Source organism: Chiloscyllium punctatum, chromosome 14, assembly GCF_047496795.1.
Source record: "Chiloscyllium punctatum isolate Juve2018m chromosome 14, sChiPun1.3, whole genome shotgun sequence".
Taxonomy (NCBI): Eukaryota; Metazoa; Chordata; class Chondrichthyes; order Orectolobiformes; family Hemiscylliidae; genus Chiloscyllium; species Chiloscyllium punctatum.
In genome coordinates this window covers 10,907,871-10,929,124 of record NC_092752.1, presented here as the reverse complement: position 1 = coordinate 10,929,124, position 21,254 = coordinate 10,907,871, and the positions used below count along the sequence as shown (strand labels likewise).

Below are 21,254 nucleotides of genomic sequence, written 5' to 3'. Positions count from 1 at the left end.
TAGTGTAGTCCTAAAGGATGAGATGCTGAACCAAGGCCCCATTCCCCTGTCAGATCACTGTACCAAATGCCATTGCACTATTTTTAAGAAGAGAGGGGAGTTATTTCTAGTGTCCTGGCGAATCTTTATTCCTCTGTCAATATTAAAAAATACAGATTATCTCACTATTATCTCACTGCAGCTTGTGTGTTTGGTGTATGCAAACTAGCTGCTGCATTTCCCACATTCTTATTGTACATTTCTGACATTTCCTATTGTAACTACACTGTGAGAAAGTACTTCTCGGGTATAAAGTCTTTCAAGGGCTCAAGTGGTTGGGAATACCCCTGTGTGAATTGCAAGTCTTTCTCTTTCCTTCAGTCCACCACCAGATGTAGACTAACTGTCTGGCATTGGAGGTGCGAACAGAGTAGTCAGAAATGCTACAGAGTGTTATTGCACCACCTTGGTTTCTCCTCCCCAAAATATTGCTCTGGATAGCAGAGGGTTATTATATTTCTACTAAACACTAACTGACATTTCAATCAATTATCTATTAATTATCAACTCTGTTCAGCTCAGTTGGCTCATTCAATTTAAATTACTGAACCTGGTCTAAACAGACAACAGGATTGGTGAGAAGTATAAATTGCACTTGTAAAAGAGAACTTCTTTGGTATGATTTTTTTATTTCAGATTGGCTCAATTCCCAAGTATCTCACCAGTAGTGCATAATGAAGGTGCCTCCATTTTGGATAAGGGGAATGATTTGTCAATTATTATGAGATTGGACTAGAAATATGTTACAATCTGGCTTGAGACCAGTAACTGTTTTTAGTTGTCAAAGTAATTCAGGGACTCAAGAGGAGAATAAAACAACAAGATTGTAAGGTTTAAAGCAAACAATTATTACACAACATGAAAGCACTAATATAACCTACAATAGATGCACAATTTATATTCTGACATCCTGAATTAACATTTTATCACTTTGTTTCCTGGATCTACACTTCCTTGAAGTTAGAAGCTGCACTCCAGTGCTTATTTGCAGGCACATCTCCAACATTTTACCAACAACTAGCTTCACCACACCAGAACTGCCACTGTTTTTTTTCCTCTGGACTCTAACCTTCATCAGTTATGTCAAGCAACTATTGTTTGTGAGTATCTTAACCCTGACTATGAGCTGTACCATTAATTGTGCATGGCTTCTTCTCAGTCTAAACAGCTACCAAGACCTTTTCAGATCGCTAACTCCACAGTTGACTGTAACTAACTTCTTGAACTTCTTTCTCAGTTCTAAAAACACAAAGATATGCAATTATGCTTGGAACATCTCACAGAATCCCCTACTGTGTCATCTGGTTCCTTCCCAACAGTATAACTATTAACAGATCTGCCCAACATGGAGTTTACTTTTCTCTCTCCTCCTCACATTTTTACTTACTTCTAGTCTCATTCTGTCACCTTTGTACTGTTCTTCCGTGACCCTAGAACTGTCCTGAGTGGCATATTAAAAACCATGTAGCCAGCCTTGCCCTCGTTTCCAGCAAAATTGCATGTAACTTGTATTTTGGAAAAAAAACCATATCACAATCCCCTGGAACTAAGTGTGCCTTGAATGTCACATTCTCACATAATGCTGGCTTGTGTAGCACAAAGAATGTTTACAACATCACGATATTATTGGATGGCACATTCGCAGACAATCCAATTTTTTGAATGCTGTCTTTTCCTTTGAATTTTAATGAACGTATTATAATGTTGTCAGACAAACATGAGTCTGTTACTGTTAAACCATCCCCTCAAGTCCTTGTTTAAAATTCAGGCTACATGATACCAGATAGTCGAGGTATCAGCTATTACTCTGTGGTTGCAAAATGGTTTCACTTCATCCCTGTAGAATGTGAGCTATCACTAAATTCAGAATGTAAATAAATTCTAATTTACATGCAAAGTGCAGGATAACCTCCAATGGCCCATGGGTTATTTCCCTCCTGAAATTCAGTTCAAAGTTTTATAGCTCCTACAGAGACCCCCATCCAATATAATTTGCCAAATGAGACAGTCTGCTGTCATCAGTAAGGTACATCCTTGCCTGTTACTCCTTATGGAGCTGCACAAAATTATGAATGGAATGCATGGTGATTAATAATTGCTCCCACCTCTGAGGAACTAACAACCCCTCAGTGACCATTTTGCTCTTTGCACGGAGACAGTGGCCTCGTGGTGTTGTCGCTTGATTAGTAATTTTTGGACTTCGCTCATGTCAAAAATACTTGGGTTCAAATCCTGCAGCAGCAAATGTACAATTTAGAGTTATAGAGATTACAGCATGGAAATGGACACTTTGGTCCAACCCGTCTGTGCTGACCAGATATCCCAACCCAATCTCGTCCCAACTGCCAGTACCCGGCCCATATCCCTCCAAACCCTTCCTATTCATATACCCATACAAATGCTTTTAAATGTTGCAATTGTACCAGCCTCCACCACTTCCTCTGGCAGCTTATTCCATACATGTACCACCCTCTGTGTGAAAAAGTTGCCTCTTAGGTCTCTTTTACGGCTTTCCCCTCACACCCTTAACTTATGCCCTCTAGTTCTGGACTCCCCGACCACAGGGAACAGACTTTGTCTATTTATCCTATCCATGCCCCTCATAATTTTGTAAACCTCTATAAGGTCACCCCTCAACCTCTGACGCTCCAGGGAAAACAGCCCCAGCCTGTTCAGCCTCTCCGTTGTTTTTAGAAAATTGAGATTTAAAACATTTTGAGGCCCTCTTGTAATGCAGTTGTTGTGTCCCTACCCCCTGGACTGAGAGGCCTGAGGTCAAGACCTACCAGCTCCAGATGTGTGTAATAAAATCTCTGAATGGGTTAATTAGAATAATAGGTTCAATGACAAAAAGATCATCTGTGATCTGCATCAAGTTTATTGTGACTTGCGATGTTCTGTATATTGAGGGGATTTCTGCAACATAGTTTTAGATTACACAGGGTGGTACTCAGTGGCATAGAGTTATGCCAGAATCAATAATTAATGCAGAATCCACCTTGGCCTCTGCTCCCCGTTTTTCAATAGAATTCCCAGCCTGGTGAAAGTAAGTGTCTAACAATGCAAATAACCAACATGGTTTGTCCAGTTTTAAAAAAAAAAATAGACATACCACATTCAGTTTGTTCAATTCAACATTTAGGCAACTTTACTGTCATTTCTACACCTTTTCACATCTTCACAGGATCTTCCATCCTCTGATCCTTCACTGCACAGAAGTGAAATCAAGCAGTAACATATTTCTACTTTCTGTATATTTGTACCTGCATTTGGGATTTTATGTTCTAGATAGCGGTGGGACTATTACAGTATTCTGTCATTCACTGTAGAACTGCAAGGTATTTGTAACATTACAGCTCAGTGGGGGAGAAGGTCAAGGTATATACCTTTGAGATGAGAATCACCAAGTGTTTGTTGACTTATTTATCATACCTTTACAAATTCTCTGAGTCTGCTATTCTTGCATTATTTTCATCTGCAAGTCCCTCAGCCTCTCTGGGATGTGTGTCATCCATGACTGGACTTTTCTTAGCAGTGATACAAAAAAACACGTGAACAGCCTGCAAACCATTTTCTTTCTCATTGCTACATTAGGCTACTGTCAGCCCTTCCTCCACTCCACCCCGGTCAACTGTGACTGTGCAGTTACTGGCATTGAGATCCTGAGTATGTATTTTTCACTGTGATGGTATGGCACACAAATTCTATTGTACACAATGACACCACCTAGCCACACTTCCCTCAATTCTCCACAGTAATGTGGTTAACTTTTAGCTGCCTTCAGAAGTTGCTTAGCAAGCCATTTATTTCAATAGTAATTAGGGATGGACATCAAACATTGACCTTGACAACGATACCACATCCCATGAAAGAATACATTTAGTATGGATATATTTAATGATATACTAAAAAACATTTAAAGACATTAACATAAAGATATACTTAAAGACATTAAATGCCACAATATTTGTAATCTGATACATACCCTTAAACAAAATCAATTGAGAAGGTGGTGTTGAACTGCCTTCTTGAACCACTGCAGCCCATTTACTGCAGGTAGACTGACAATACCCTGAGGAAGGGAATTCCAGGACTTTGACCCAGTGACACTGGAGGAATGGCAAAATATTTCTAGATCAGGATGGTGAGTGGCTTGGAGGGGAACTTTCAAGTGGTGGTGTTTCCATCTATCTGCTGCCCTTGTCCTTCTAGATAGTAGTGGTTCAGGGTTTGGGAGGTGTTGTCTGAGGAATTTTACTGAACTCCTGCAGTTCATCTTGTAGATAGTTCAGAAGCAGCAGTGCATACTTCAGTGGTGGAGGGAGCAGATGCGTATGGATGTGGTGTCAATCTACTGAGCTGCTTTGTCCTGGATGGTGTCAAACTTCTTGGTGGAGCTGCATTCATCCCGTCATGGGAGGAATTTCCATCACACTCCTGACTCGTGCCTTACAGGTGGTGGACAGGCTTTGAGGAGTCAGGAGGTGAATGACTCGCCTCAGTATTCCGAGCTTCTGAAGTTTATGAACATAGGAAATAATAGGGAAGTTCCTATCTTTAAGAAATTACGAGGAGAAACTAGAAATACTGGAGCTGTCTAATCAGAATTCAGAGGTATGAAGGAATTTAATAAATGCTTTAATAAAGTCTTAAATAAAAAAAAGTGAATAAGGAATGTTTATAGACTGAATAACAAGGGGTCAATAAGTTAACATTGTCAGCAATAGAGTGAGGAGACAGGTTGTGAGAACAAGTTTGGCACAAGACAGTTACATTGAGGAATGCTTGGTCACAGAAAATGGGTAAGAGAGAGAGATCATTGTGTCTTCTAAGAGAAAATTGTATCAATATTCAATCAGAGGGAGGTATAGAGCTTTGTGGAGTTGAGGAGAAGGTGGTGGAAGCAGAAGAAATAATTCCAATTGCTTGAGGAATAGGCTGGCAAAGATACAACCTTTCTGTACTACAAATTTCTAAAAGATTCACTATTGCACCTTTTGTGTTTATTTTGAGTACTATTGTGAAATTTCTTGTGTGGGAAGGTGCATTTTCCATGTCAACAGGACTTGTGTGGGGCATATTCACCAGCTTACAGCAGTTGGGGATGAATGCTCCATTTCTATGCTGAGTCTGTATTATTCTTGAAATAACAGGCCTTACTTTGTGGCTCCTGCTGTAAAACTGTCCTTATTTTAGTCTCAGAACTCATTATAACTCTCCTGGATTTAGACAAACCGCAAGTGTTAGAAACCTGCTTATTGCCTTTGGCAGTCAGTACTGTCAATTCTCTCCTTGGTCTGTGCTCAGTCTAACACACGGCCTCACATTTTACTCGGCCACATTCCCACACTGCTGTCTTCCATTTAATAGCCTTCTGGTTTACTCCGGGCCACTGCTTATTTTCTGCAAGCAGAGTCTGTCTACTCAGAATTCTAGCTAATTAAACTCAGGTCACCACTTAAGTATCCCTTTATATCCCGATAGGTCTTGCATAATGTTAAAGTTGTAATAGGCTTTGAGCAAATATCCAATTAGATGTCAAATGGGAATGGTGGTGACGACTTAGGAATTACTGCCTAATCCTTCACAATTTTGCACGGATCTCATGAAATTGTTAACAATTACATGGTTATGCCTAAGTAGTCATCACTACATTACCTGTATTATCATAAGTGCCATCAAATCATAGCTCCCAGCTGTCCAGAACAGATTGTATGGACCATGGTATCAGCCAAGCACCCTTTGAAAACACAGCTAGAGCATTCAAGCATCTCTCAAGCCACTCATTGCAAATCACATTCAAGTAAGTACATTTATTGATGTATGCCACCTATTGCCACTCAAGAAGTAGAGAAGGAATGCAGTTTGTTGTGAGTAATGGACACAGACGGGAGCAATTTTGAACAAATTCAACATTTATAATTCTAGAGGATTTTAAAGCCTCCACCCATCATGCTGTCAAAGACACAACTGATAATTATTGTTATCTGACACGTCTATATTCTGTGTTTCAATGGCAAACACTATTACAAGAACATTGTGGGACTTTGTTTCGTAGAAATCAATTGTTGAGTTTTTTATATTACAACAGCGATTATGTTTCATTGCTGTAAAACGCTTTGAGATATCATGTAGCTATGAAGTACATAATATAAATGTTATATAAACACTCTTCTTTAAAGAAAATGAAAAATTAGAGGGTGGACATTGCGCATGGCCTTTACGCAGGTACATTTTGAAAGCTGAGCTTCTTGGCTTGTAGTGTGAATGATGAATGTTAAATATGGACATGAAATGTCTGAGTTACAAAGAAAGGCTGGGACTTTTTTACTGGAGTGTAGGAGGTTGAGAGCGGACCTTATAGAGATTTATAAAATTATGAGGAATATAGATAAGGTTAATGGTAGGTGTTTTTTTTTCTATAAGTTGGATGATTTCAAGAATAGGGGGCATATTTTTAAGGTGAGAGAAGAGATTTAAAAAAAACACGTGAGGGCCAAATATTTTACATGGAGGTCAGTTTGTGTGTGGAATGAACTTCCTGATGAAGTGGTGGATGTGGGCAGTTACAACATTTAAAAGACACATAGATAAGTACATAAATAGGAAAGGTTTGGGGGATATAGACTAGGAGCAGGCAGTTGGGACTAATTCAGATTGGGATTATATTCAGAATCATCTGGTTGGACCAAAAGTGTATGACACTATAAATCTAAGTCATCAGTGATGCAAAATCATATAAAAAGAGTCTATGATTTGAAGTGGAGCCTAATGAAAGCCCCCTCCTGAATCTAATCAGAACAATGCTCAATAAAGGGTAGAATTTATCAACAGCCTTGCCTCCTGCATTCTCTTATCAATCTTAATTATGGCCATAACCTGACCTTACACACAAAACAAACGACTTAGGGAATCAGCACAAACAAAAGAACAATGCAATATATCGTATCAATGTGAGGCCTCCAACTCCACTTTAAACAATAAAACACACAAATAAAAGCATATTATCCATGTTCAACTGCATATTTGTCAAAGCCTCGTTCGAACTTCTTGAATCACTGAGAAAGCAAATGGAAATACTCTTGGAAAATGTTGTGACAACCCGAACGCTTCTCATCTAAAGACAACGTGCAATTTTACATTCTACACGTTACTTTGCTCAAAACAACAGACTTTATCCTGATCACAAAAACAGAGGTTGTAGGAAATCCTCAGCAGGTCTGGCAGCATCTATGAAGAGAAATCAAAGTTAATGTTTTGGGTCTGGTGACCCTTACTCTGAAGGGTCTGAGGAAAGAGTCCCAAAATATTAACTTTGATTTCTCTTCACAGATGCTGCCAGACCTGCTGAGGATTTCCTGCAACTTCTGCTCTTGTTTCTGATTAACAGCATCCACAATTCTTTCAGTTTTTATTCTGACCACATTGGCTTGTTGACACTTCAAAATGAAAACATTGTCCACATTGGAATTGGGTTGCATTCCCAACAAAGTGCTGCAGAAACTGCACACAGTTACTGAAATGAGGAAGAAAATTTGCCAATATTTCAAAGTAAGGAAGGATGAAACTCTAATTCTTATTGATGAGTTTCCAAACGTATTGCCACTCAAGAAATAGGGATGGAATGTAATTCGTTGTTGAGTAATGGACGCAGACTGGAGAAATTTTGAAAAAAATTCAACCTTTTTATTTCTAGAGGATTTTAAAGCCTCCACCCATCTTGCTGTCAAAGGCACAGCTGATAATCATTGCGACTGGTGGTCCATTTGGATTGTGAAAGTGATACAAAAGATGATTCACGCTTTATGTTTTTAGTTCATGTTGTACATCAAGGATAAAACATTGATACAATCATTCTGCATCTTCCTGTTAGTCTTGAGAACGAAGGTGTTATTAATCCTACCAGAAGCAGCATCTTGTATCACCTGCTAGTGATTGACTCAGTGTTACAGCTAACCAAGTATAGCCAACAGATGGATGGAGCAATCCCTAGATGTTATAACATGCCACTGCCTAATCTCTAGATTAGAATTTGCCATTGGTGATTCAGTGGTAGAAATTATTAAAGTGAACACTTTCCATTCATTTATATAAGATTATACTCTGTGAAGGCACATCATGTCTCTATCAGAAGCATCAGGCAGAATTAAATTGGAACAACAGATTTCCAAAACTTTAAGCACAAGACATCAAGTTTCTTTTCTTACATGGTTACAGTCTTCGATAAAAATGGGGGCACTGTTAAAAGGAAAGACTTTTTTTCCAATGGCACTGGTGTAAAGCACGGTCTCCTTTTCAGTCTTTAGCAAAAAGCTGTTCTGCCAGGGAGAGATGGTAATTATTTGTATTGCAGTGTCAATGTTGGAAAGAAGCAAAAATAGGTCTAACATAACTACAGTACAGGATTTTACAGGCTATGCTGCTTGATTTATCGAATACATTAGGAGCTGTTGTGACACAAAAGTGGTTCATGCTTAGCAGCCTAAGGCCATTAAGTAAGACTAGATAATTTCTGGTTTAACAAAGAGATGACGACAGTGTATTACTTGCCAGGAACAGACGATCTGGAGGTAAAGCCATGACATTGACAATGGGATTGTTTTTCTAACATTTGTGCTAGTTTGATTGACCGTTTCTGTCAAAATGCTGGTACATTCCAGACGGTCTCATCCTGATTGGATCATGGTCGGTGAAATTCTGCATTGATAAGGCACATTGATAATGGGAAGGTTATTTCTGCTCTCCTCCACTATTGGTTCAGCCAATTGTTCCAGGCAACATTCAAGCATTGAATGTTCTAATAAAGTCATTAGAAAATATAAGATCCTGAAATTTATAAACAGCAGGACAGAATTGAATGGCGGAGTGGACTCGATGGGCCGAATGGCCTTACTTCCACTCCTATGTCTTATGGTCTTATAGAATACAAAAGCCAGGAAGTTATGCTAAAGTGACAAGTCAGAAAATAAGATGCAAGAACAGAAGTAGGCCATTCAGCCCATTATCTGTGCTCCACCATTTAATTAGGTCATGTCTGATTTGATCATCCCAATGAGATCATGGCTGATTTGATAATCCTCAACTTTGCTTTCCTTCTTCTTCACCTTAACCTTGATTCCCTCACTGATTAAAAAATACTGCCTATTTCAGGCTTGAATAAAGTTGATCAGCCAACATCTGGAGTGAAGAATTTTATGGAATTGATGCTCCATTCCCTTTGAAAGAAAGGCCAATACTTTATTTTGTTTCCCGGTTATCAGCTTGTTTGGGATTCATAAATGAGGACTCTGAAAATCCTGTGTTCCACAGTTTTCTGTATCTTTCTGCATTTAAATAGTATACCGCTTCTCAATTCTTCCTGACAGAGCTATAGGGAGAGGCTGAATAGGCTGGGGCTGTTTTCCCTGGAGTATTGGAGGCTGAGGGGTGACCTCATAGAGGTTCATCAAATCATGAAGGGCATGGATAGGGTAAATAGACAAGATCTTTTCCCTGGGGTGTCAAAGTCCAGTACAAGAGGGCATAGGTTTAGAGCAAGAGGGGAAAGATTTAAAAGGGACCTAAGGGTCAACTTTTTCACGCAGGGGGTGGTGCGTGTATGAAATGAGCTGCCAGAGGAAGTGGTGGAGGCTGATACAATTACAACATTTAAAAGGCATCTGGATGGGTTCATGAATAGAAAGGGTTTAGAGACATATAGGCCAAGTGCTGGCAAATGGGACTCGATTAATTTTGGGTATATATTCGGCATGGACAAGTTGGACTGAAGGGTCTGTTTCTGTGCTGTACATCTCTATGACTCTAAGTGATATATTCCATTCACAGCCCACTGAGAGAAGAAATTCACTTCATCTCCGTCTTTGATGAATGAGCCCTTATTCTGAATTATGTCCTCATGTCTTCTATTCTCCGACAAGGGGAAACAACCCTCTCACTGAAAAGTCCCCTAAGAACCTTCTATGGTCCAGTAAGATCACGTCTCATTCTTCTAAGTTCCAGTGAGTAAAGGTCCAATTTACTCAACCTCTCCACGTAAGACAATCTGACCATTCCTGGTACCAGCCTCATGAACCTCCAATGCCAGTATATATTTCCATAGATAAGAAGCCTAAAACTGTTCAGTTTTCCAGCTGCGGTCTGTCATGTGTCTTGAACAACTTTAGCAAAACCTCCCTACTTTTATGCTCCATTCCTGTTTAAATAAAGGCTGGCATTCCATTTCCTTTCCCTGTTACCAGCTGAACTCGGATGCCAGCTTGTTGGGGATTCATATATGAGGACTCCTGAAGTCCTCTGTTCCACAGCTTTCTGCAATCTTTTTGCATTTAAATAGTATTCAGCTTCTCAATTCCTCCTGACAAAGTGCATCACTTCACATTTAAAATCTATCCGATCAGTCTTTGCTCAACCTGTCTATATTCCTCAGCAAACTCTGGGCAGGCACTACAGTACTGAGGGATTGCTGCATTGTTGGAGATGTCATCTTCTAGATGGGATGTGGAATTAGCCGTCACCTGTTTCCTCAGATAGAAGTATAAGACCCTGTGAAATTGAGAATGGGAGTGAATAGAGAAGCTGGAGTGCAGGAGGTTTGCGTCTGCAGTCCTAGTTGATAATAATCCCTCAAGCAATTTTGTTCAAGTTGATTAATCAGTCATTACTGCATTACCCACATTACACAGATGACAACACTTCAAAAATATTTCATTTGCTGTGTTTTGGGATTGCTGTGCTCATGGCTGGCGCTAAGTAAATAAAAGGCTTTCACTTTTCTTTTTGTCCTTGAAAGTTCCACCGATGTGAAAGAGGCTTCGTGAATGCATGTCTATTTTCTTTTGTTACAGACAGTAAAATAGAACCATGGCCCATTTTACAATCCTATCTTATTTGATGGAAATTGGCTGTGCCTCTTCATGTACACTCAATCACACTTCCTTGCTCTTCGCATTCCATCAGCAAGGCCACCTCTACCGCATCTCTCTCTTTCCTTCTTAAATGTATGCCTGGAATAATTGGCAGAATCAGTGGTGGGGGACAGCAGAAATAATCTTCACATTACCAACGTGCCTTATCAATGCAACATTTCAACAATCATGATCCAAACAAGAGAGACCTTCTGGAACTTACCAGCGTCTTGACAGAAACAATCAATCAAGCTAACACAAATGTTGTAGAGATAATCCCATTGTCAATGTCATGCCTTTACTTCCAAATCATCTGCTCCTGGCAAGTAATGCACTGTTATTATTGGATCAGATGACAAGATTGAGATGTCAAAATAATGAGGGTGTACACTGTAATGAGACAGTGAAGACCTGTTTCCCCAATCAGAGAAATCAGTTAGTGGGGACAGAGATTGATGGTGATCAGTTGAAGGATTAGAAGGGGCATGAGTAAAAATCCTTTTTGGCCACAGAGTGGTGGGTGTCTGGAATTTGTTGCCTAGTTAGTAATTAGATTAGATTTGATTCCCTACAGTATGGAAACAGGCCCTTCAGCCCAACAAGTCCACACCGACCCATTTCCTTCTAACCTATGCACCTAACACTATGGGCAATTTAAACACGGCCAATTCACCTAACCTGCACATCTTTGGGCTGTAGGAGGAAATTGGAGCACCCGGAGGAATCCCACGCTGACACGGGGAGAATGTGCAAACTCCACACAGTCACCCAAGGCTGGAATTGAACCTGGAATTCTGGTGCTGTGAGGCAGCAGTACTAACCACCGAGCCACTCCATAAAAAATTTTTTTTTAAGATTCCCGACAGTGTGGAAACACGCCCTTCAGCCCAAAAAGTCCACACACTCCGAAGAGCAACCCACCTAGACCTCTTACCCCACATTCACCCCTGACTAATTCACCTAACACTAGGGTCAATTCAGCAGGACCAATTCACCTGACCTGCAAATCTTTGGAGTGTGGGTGGAAACCGGAGCACCCAGAAGGAACCCACGCAGACACAGGGAAAATGTGCATACTCCACACAGTGTGTTGCTCAAGGCAGGAATTGAACCCAGGGCCCTGGCACTGTGAGGCAGCAGTGCTAACCACTGAGCCACCATGCCATCCTTAAAAGTCAGTTTAGAAACCACAACACTGCGATGACTGGGCACTGAACCCAGGTTAACTGCTTGGAAGGCAGCTATGCTCACCACTATATCATCATCACCCTTTTTGGGTATTGAAATGAAAACCCTTGATTCATTTGGAGGGAACCTGGATCACTGTATCTGAAGCACTGTCAGCCAAAAGGCAATGGACCAGGTGCTTGTAAGAGTTTGTTGATACAGTCAATTCAGATGTGATGGGCTGAATGGCATCCTTTCGTGCTGTCATCGTCCTATGGTTTTATGGTTCAATGACCTTGAAGCTCTTAGAGAACAGGCACAACCTTCATCATGCAAGAAATACTACAGTAGGCAGTGTAACTGGTGAATTAAAAGTGACGTGTTGTTAGAACACATCTGCTGCACTATTATTCTTCAGTGAACATAAATTGCTGTCCATAAATGGTCAGGTTTCTAGTTTATTCTGGACCCACAGCCATTTCCTTGACACTTAATTGCTCTCAAGCCACTCAGTATTCAGGAGAGAGGGCATACTGTTACATTTCCTATGGCATGATTTGGAGATGCCAGTGTTGGACTGGGCTGTACAAAAGTTAAAACTCACACGACACCAGGATATAGTCCAACAGGTTTAATTGGAAGCACGAGCTTTCTGAGTGCTGCTCCTTCATCACCTGATGAAGGAGCAGTGCTCCGAAAGCTAGTGCTTCCAATTAAACCTGTTGGACTATAACCTGGTGTTGTGTGATTTTTAAATTTCCTATAGCAATTGGGGACAGGCAATAAAAGCTGACCTCACCAGCTATGCACACATCCTGATGAATCCATTTAAAAGAAATGCCTTCAGAATGGAATTCCAGGTTATTCAATAAAGCTATTTTGGTTTTGGATATCTTCATCAGTCATGCCTGAACGGGACTTGAGCTTGGATTGAGATGAAATGTGAAGATATTACAAATTGTGTTGTGACATAATGACAGACCATCTTTTCCCTCTGAAGGACTTGGTTGATTAGACTTGCTCACTGATTCCAGGGAAAGTAAACTGAAATACTAGAAGCTGAGCAAGAAGCATAGGCCAACAACACTTTAAAGCCTTGTACACAACTCTGTAAATGAAATTGTTCCACACCTATTATCAATTCTGTTTAGCTTTGAAGTGAATCAAATGTATAAACCATAAAACACAGCCAAGTTACTTCCCATCACTTTATAAGTCTCTTTCATGAAATGCTGAAATTTGGAACTGATTATATGAAGTAAATGAGTATTATGTGATTTACTTTGTTCTCATTTTTCATCATAATTTATGCAGATTGTGAGGACAACCCACCAGCAGAGCATCAATATCGCTAATTGTCATTGAGACGGCGATAGGGAATTGCAGATTTTTTGCACAGGTCTATGCACATTGCTGCTAGAGAGGGACATCTAGGATTTTGACCCATTGACACCGAAGGAACAGTGATATTTGAGAGGCTTGGAAGGCAACTTACAGATAGTGGCGTTTCCATGCATATACTTCCCTTGTCCTTCTCGATGGCAGTCGTTGTGGATATGGAAGGTGTGGTCAAATGAGCTTTGGAGAATTTCTGCAGTTTATTTTGTAGATGGTACGCTCTTGTAGATGCTCTGGTTTCCTCCCACAGTCCAAAGATGTGCAGGTCAGGTGAATTGGCCATGCTAAATTGCCCGTAGTGTTAGGTAAGGGGTAAATGTAGGGGTATGGGTGGGTTGCGCTTCGACGGGTCGGTGTGGACTTGTTGGGCCGAAGAGCCTGTTTCCACACTGTAATCTAATCTAATCACTGTTGGAACTATACATCAGTAGTGGAGACCTTGGGAGAAAATTCAAGTCAAGTGAAAGCAAACATTTAAGTAAAGCGAAGATTTTATTCGGCCTTCAGGAAACAGGGTGATTGTAGGTGAGGGTTGGCAGCAGGCATGTGAGAGGTGAAGTTTTCGAACAATTTCTGAGAAAATGGAGTTGAATTTATAGCATTAATTTTCCAGTGTTCAGCCCTTCTGTTTACAAACAGGATTATTTCACAAACAATTAAACTGAGGAAACCCACTGAGAAATCCCTCAGGTAGCAATCTCTTAACTAAAGCAATTCTCACTGAAATATGTAATTCGCCAGATTTCCACACAGCAGCCTTTAACACTTACTTTTAAAAGCAGCAAACTGCACCCCATGACTTGTCCTGTTACAAACTGTGCTGTAGTAAGCAATTGCTTTCCCTCCTTTGAAACCTGAGCTGCACCGTGCTCATACACCTGCAATGAAAAGGATTGCATTTCACAAAATACTCCATTATTTTACATCTCAAACCACATCCACTTATTAGATGGACAGCTTTAACAGATTTGCAATAACTTGCTGGGCCAATGTTCCTGAATGTTATATAGCATTGATGATTGCATCCATGAGACTATGGACAATTGAGCGGTAGAATTTGTAAATATATCACATATCAAAGATGGTTTGAAAGCATACAGAGATGGAGAGTGGATTAGTGGTGCTGGAAGAGCACAGCAGTTCAGGCAGCATCCAAGTAGCTTCGAAATCGACGTTTCGGGCAAAAGCCCTTCATCAGGAATAAAGGCAGTGAGCCTGAAGGTGGAGAGATAAGCTAGAGGAGGGTGGGGGTGGGGAGAAAGTAGCATAGAGTTCAATGGGTGAGTGGGGGAGGGGATGAAGGTGATAGGCCAAGAAGGAGAGGGTGGAGTGGATAGGTGGAAAAGAAGATAGGCAGGTAGGACAAGTCCGGACAAGTCATGGGGACAGTTACTGAGCTGGAAGTTTAGAACTAGGGTGAGGTGGGGGAAGGGGAAATGAGGAAACTGTTGAAGTCCACATTGATGCCTTGGGGTTGAACAGGACAAATAGTACAGACTACAGATTCAAAAACACCAGCAACAGTTCTCCTTCAAGATCCTCCGCTCCACGCTTGCAGCAATGCGCCGGCACCTAACCTCTCTACAGTCAGCCCTGCCTCAGCTGAGGACCACACTCTCTCAGAATTGCAAAGGACCCACTCTGTACTACATCCTCAGGAGAATTCATACTCTCAACAAACAGTATTTCAATTCCATCTCAAACATCAAAAACTGTAAGTACAACAAACTTTTATCCACCCACCTCCAAAACCAGCGCTCCTCAAACATTCCAGAACATTCCCCTGGCCTCGGGACCTATTCCACCATTAGCCATGCGGCTGATGCAGCTACCACCCCCACGCTGATTGATGACATCACTTCTGCCCCCATCATGGCCACTCCCACAACCACTTCTACCCCTCACAATTCCTCATGCATCACATCTGACATCACTTCTGCCCTTCACATCATCGCTGATGCCACATGCTCAGAGACTTCCACCACCCCTACTGCCGTGGTCACCACCACTTCCACCCCCACCAGCGCCACTCACCTGCATTCTGCTGACATGCCCCCCACAGACCCCACTGTCACTATCCCCACCCCCCAGAACCCCAAGGGGAACACTACCCCTGCTCAAAACTCCACCCCCATTCACCCCATCATCACACCCACTCCAGTTACAGGTTCCGCCCCCACTCCCAGCTCTACACGCACACCAGATCCCAGCTCCCAGCCCTGCCGAGTTTTCACTATCCCCCCAGACCTCGCCCTCACTGAGGACGAACGATCAGTCCTCAGCAAAGGATTCACCTTCATCCCCCTCCGTCCACGCATCAATGAATTTAATACACGCCGTGACGTCGAACAATTCTTCCGTTGCCTCCGCCTCCGAGCTTACTTTCACAATCAGGTCTCCCGCCCACCTTCCGAGGACCCCTTCGCCCACCTCCAACACACTGCATCCACCTGGACACCCCGCGCTGGCCTATTACCTACCCTCGACCTCTTCATTTCCAACTGCCGCCGGGACATTAACCGCCTCAACCTGTCTACCTCCCTCCCCCACTCCAACCTCTCACCCTCACAACGCGCAGCCCTCCAATCCCTCTGCTCCAATCCCAACCTCCCAACTTCATCAAGCCAGCAGATAAAGGGGGCGCAGTGGTAGTCTGGCGCACTGACCTCTACACCGCTGAAGCCAAATGTCAACTCGAGGACACCTCTTCCTACTGCCCCCTCGACCATGATCCCACCCCCCATCACCAAACCATCATCTCCCAGACTATACAGAACCTCATCACCTCAGGAGAACTCCCACCCACAGCTTCCAACCTCATAGTCCGGGAACCCCGCACTGCCCGGTTCTACCTCCTTCCCAAGATCCACAAGCCTGACCACCCTGGCCGACCCATTGTCTCAGCATGCTCCTGCCCCACTGAACTCATCTCTACCTACCTCGACACTGTCCTATCCCCTCTAGTCCAGGAACTCCCTACATACGTTCAAGACACCACCCACGCCCTCCACCTCCTCCAAGACTTCCGTTTCCCCGGCCCCCAACACCTCATCTTCACCATGGATATCCAATACCTCTACACCTCCATCCGCCATGACCAGGGCCTCCAAGCCCTCGGTTTTTTCCCCTCCAGACATCCCCAACAGTACCTTTCCACCAACACTCTCATTCGTTTGGCCGAACTGGTCCTCACCCTTAACAATTTCTCCTTTGAATCCTCCCACTTCCTCCAGACCAAAGGGGTAGCCATGGGCACACGTATGGGCCCCAGCTATGCCTGTCTCTTTGTTGGCTACGTAGAGCAGTTGATCTTCCGTAGTTACACCGGCACCACTCCCTATCTCTTCCTCCGTTACATTGATGACTGCATTGGCGTCACCTCGTGTTCCCGCGAGGAGGTTGAGCAATTCACCTACTTCACCAACACATTCCACCCTGACCTTAAATTTACCTGGACCATCTCTGACACCTCCTTCCCCTTCCTGGACCTCTCCATCTCCATTAGTGACGACCGACTTGACACTGACATTCTTTCCAAACCCACCGACTCCCACAGCTACCTGGATTACACCTCTTCCCACCCTATCTCTTGCAAAAATGCCATCCCGTATTCCCAATTCCTACGCCTCCGCCGGATCTGCTCCCAGGAGGACCAGTTCCATCACAGAACACACCAGATGGCCTCCTTCTTTAGAGACCGCAAATTCCCTTCCCACGTGGTTAAAGATGCCCTCCAACGCATCTCGTCTACATCCCGCACCTCTGCCCTCAGACCCCACCCCTCCAACCGTAACAAGGACAGAACACCCCTGATGCTCACCTTCCACCCTACCAACCTTCGCATAAACCAAATCATCCGCCGACATTTCCGCCACCTCCAAACAGACCCCACTACCAGGGATATATATTCCCTCCCCACCCCTTTCCGCCTTCCGCAAATACCGTTCCCTCCGCGACTACCTGGTCAGGTCCACGCCCCCAATGAACCCACCCTCCAATCCTGGCACATTCCCCTGCCACCGCTGGAACTGTAAAACCTGTGCCCACACCCCCTCACCTCTATCCAAGGCCCTAAAGGAGCCTTCCACATCCATCAAAGTTTTACTTGCACATCCACTAATATCATTTATTGTATCCGTTGCTCCCGATGCGGTCTCCTCTACACTGGGGAGACTGGGCACCTCCTTGCAGAGCGCTTTAGGGAACATCTCTGGGACACCCGCACCAATCAACCACACCGCCCCGTGGCCCAACATTTCAACTCCCCCTCCCACTCTGCCGAGGACATGGAGGTCCTGGGCCTCCTTCACCGCTGCTCCCTCACCACCAGACGCCTGGAGGAAGAACGCCTCATCTTCCGCCTCGGAACACTTCAACCCCAAGGCATCAATGTGGACTTCAACAGTTTCCTCATTTCCCCTTCCCCCACCTCACCCTAGTTCTAAACTTCCAGCTCAGTAACTGTCCCCATGACTTGTCCTACCTGCCTATCTTCTTTTCCACCTATCCACTCCACCCTCTCCTTCTTAACCTATCACCTTCATCCCCTCCCCCACTCACCCATTGAACTCTATGCTACTTTCTCCCCAACCCCACTCTCCTCTAGCTTATCTCTCCACCTTCAGGCTCACTGCCTTTATTCCTGATGAAGGGCTTTTGCCCGAAACGTCGATTTCGAAGCTACTTGGATGCTGCCTGAACTGCTGTGCTCTTCCAGCACCACTAATCCAGAATCTGGTTTCCAGCATCTGCAGTCATTGTTTTTACAGAGATGCAGAGTGATCCAGTGTCTTTATGATCCCTTAGGTGTTAAGCTATGCCCTGTAGAGTAATAATCACTGTCGCCACACCAAGTGTATGGCCCATGGTTAGAATAGGAAACAACCTGCTAATAATACCCTTTCAGATTCCATTTCATTAACCATTAACATCTTGAAAGACAAGGCTATGACATAGTTACTATCATTTGAGAGGGCAGGTGCAGCATATTGAAGGCAGATGAAACCATTTAGGATATAGTCATGAATTGGGGCTTTTATAAAGTGACTTTAGGATCCCTCACATCTGAATGGATAATGATGCAGTACGTTATTCTGGATTGTGGAATCACCATACCATACTGCTGCATTCTCAATGACTTATCTATCAGAAGTCCTGCAGTTCCCTAGAAACTTCAGAAAGATTTATATTTGTACAGCTGCTTCACATTCTCAAAGTATCTCAAAGTGCAGCACAGCCAATCAAATATTTTTTGAAGTGTAGTTATGGTTATAATGTTAGAAATACAGCAACCCAATTGAGCACAGTAAGATTCCACAGCAGAAATATGGAGTTATCCAGATTCTGTCTTTTGTGACATTGGTTGAGTGATCTGTAGGCCAGGGCACCAGGGAGCACACCCTTGATCTCTGAAACAATTGGGATCATGTATGACCGGCCAAGAAGATTGATGGGTCCTCAGCTTAAAAAAACTCATCTGAATGATAATACCTCAAACCGTGCTGCACATCCATGGTACTGCACCGAAGCACCAACCTGGGTGTTAAGCTCAAGTCTCTGAAGAGTGGATTGAATCCCCAACTCTTTCTATCAGATTTGAGGACATTATCCAGTGAGCTTCCACCAACAAAAGGCCAACATTGTGGGCAAGCTCACTCCTTGTTGTGGTACTAATGACAGAAAGCCCATTATTTATCCCAGATTTGTGAGGTTTGATGGCTTCAGCCAGGAAGGTGATTGGAATATGGGACCATGGGAAATAAAAGGCCATTTGACCCATTAATGGCCTTCTGCCATTCAAGTAGATTGTAGTTGATCTTTGACCTCAATGCTGCTTTTGTACACTTACCCCATTACTCTTGATATTTTCAATAGCTAGAAATCTGTTGATCGCAGTCTTGAATATTACTCCATGACTAAGCCTCTACAGTCCAGTGGAGGAGTGAATTCCAAACATTCAGCATCCCTTTCCCACCAAACTACAGCTGATTGAAAAAGATTCCTTCTCATCTCAGTCCCCTATGGTCTACCTTGTATTCTGAGTCTTTGTCCCCTATCAAACTATTAGACAGTAAGACATAGGAGCAGACGTAAGCCATTTGGTCATCAAATCTGCTCGGTTGTTCAGTGGGATCATATCTGATCTGATAATCTTCACCTCCACTTTCCTGGATTTTCCCCATAACCCTTGATTCCTTTACTGACTAAAAATCTGTGTATCTCAGCCATAAATATACTAATGTCCCAGACTCTACAACCCTCTTAAAGAAGAAATTTCTCCAGATTGCTGTTTTATATAGGCAACCATAACTCTGGGATTATGTCTTTTGGTCCTACAGTCTCCCACAAATGAAACAACCTCTCAGCAGCAACACTGGCAAGCCCCCTAAGAATCTTGTATGTTTCAGTAGGGTTGTCTCTCATTTTTCTAAACTCCAATGAGAACATCCAACCTACTCAACGTCTCCTCGTAAGAAACTAACACCATACCAAGGATGAAGTGAAGGTCTCTGAACTATGGTTGATGCCAATTTATCTTTCCTTAGGTAAGGGGTCCAAAACTGTTCACAATATTCCAGGTATGGTCTAACTACTACCATGTATAGTTTTAGCAAAACCTCTCAACTTTCATTCTCCACTCACTCTAAAATGAAAGGCAACATGCGAAATACCATCCCTATTAATCATTGAATTTTAAACTTGCTTCTTGCAATTTATGCATAAGGACCCCAAATCCCTCTGTTCTATGACTTTCTGCAGTTTTTTCCATTTAAATAATATTTAGTTCCTCCATTATTCCTTGTAACGTGCATAACCTCACATTTTCCACATCATATTCCACCTGTCAAGTTTTTGCCCACTTACTTAACCGGTCTCTATTCCTCTGCAGGTTCTTTGTGATACTGTTCACCACTTCATATCTATTTCTGTGTCATTCACAAACTTGGCACTCAGATCTTCACTTGTTTCATCCAAGTCATTAATCTACGTTGTAAATAATTGTGACCCCAGTACTGATCCCTGTGGCATTCCTCTAGTTACATGTAATAGCCTTATGTGCATTACCTTTATGTGGAATACCTTACATCTACTAGTTCCCCTTTATCCCTCCTGCTTGCAACATTCTCAAAAAATCCTAGTAAATTTGTCAGGCATGAATTCCTGTTCATGAGGTCATGCTTACTCTGCTTGACTAACCGGCACTGGGCACCCCAGTCAGGGAAAATGCCCTGACTAAAATCCAATTTAAACTGCCTGCTCTTCATCGTTAAACTTGGAAATTGAAATATCTATCAGATTTCTGTTCTTGATTGCCTTACAATGAAACAAGCAGTGCTCTACCTTACCACTAGGTGGAGCACTGAACCCGTATGCACAAAACTAAAGTGACACTTGGTGATTAACTGAAAACACTAGAAAATTCCTTAAATTACTTCCACAGTTTAATGATTGACACCTCCATCATATCTTCACCTCTCACCATCTGGGTATTGCCGGAAACAAATGAGATAAACTAATTGTGAATTTAACACTGGTTGCGTGTAGAGTATACAGCTCAGTTGTCTGAATGGCTGGCGAACAGCATAGGTTTAATTCCCAGACTGGCTGAGGTTTCCACGAAGAACCGGCCTTCTCAAACTCTCCTTTCACCTGGGGTGCGGTGAAACCACCACCAGACATCTCTTTCTAATGAAAAAATAGCATTTTGGTCTAGTAGGAGGTCTCTTCTGTAATACTGCGTCCAGT

General features: G+C 42.7%; 1 non-coding gene across 1 annotated transcript; it reads left to right on the top strand.

The window, feature by feature from the left end:
• Positions 1 to 2,054: 2,054 nt before the first annotated feature.
• On the top strand, positions 2,055 to 2,182 carry LOC140485800 (U8 small nucleolar RNA). Its single transcript, XR_011962463.1, has one exon. It is a non-coding gene; the product is annotated as a U8 small nucleolar RNA (small nucleolar RNA).
• The last annotated feature ends 19,072 nt before the right edge of the window (positions 2,183 to 21,254 follow it).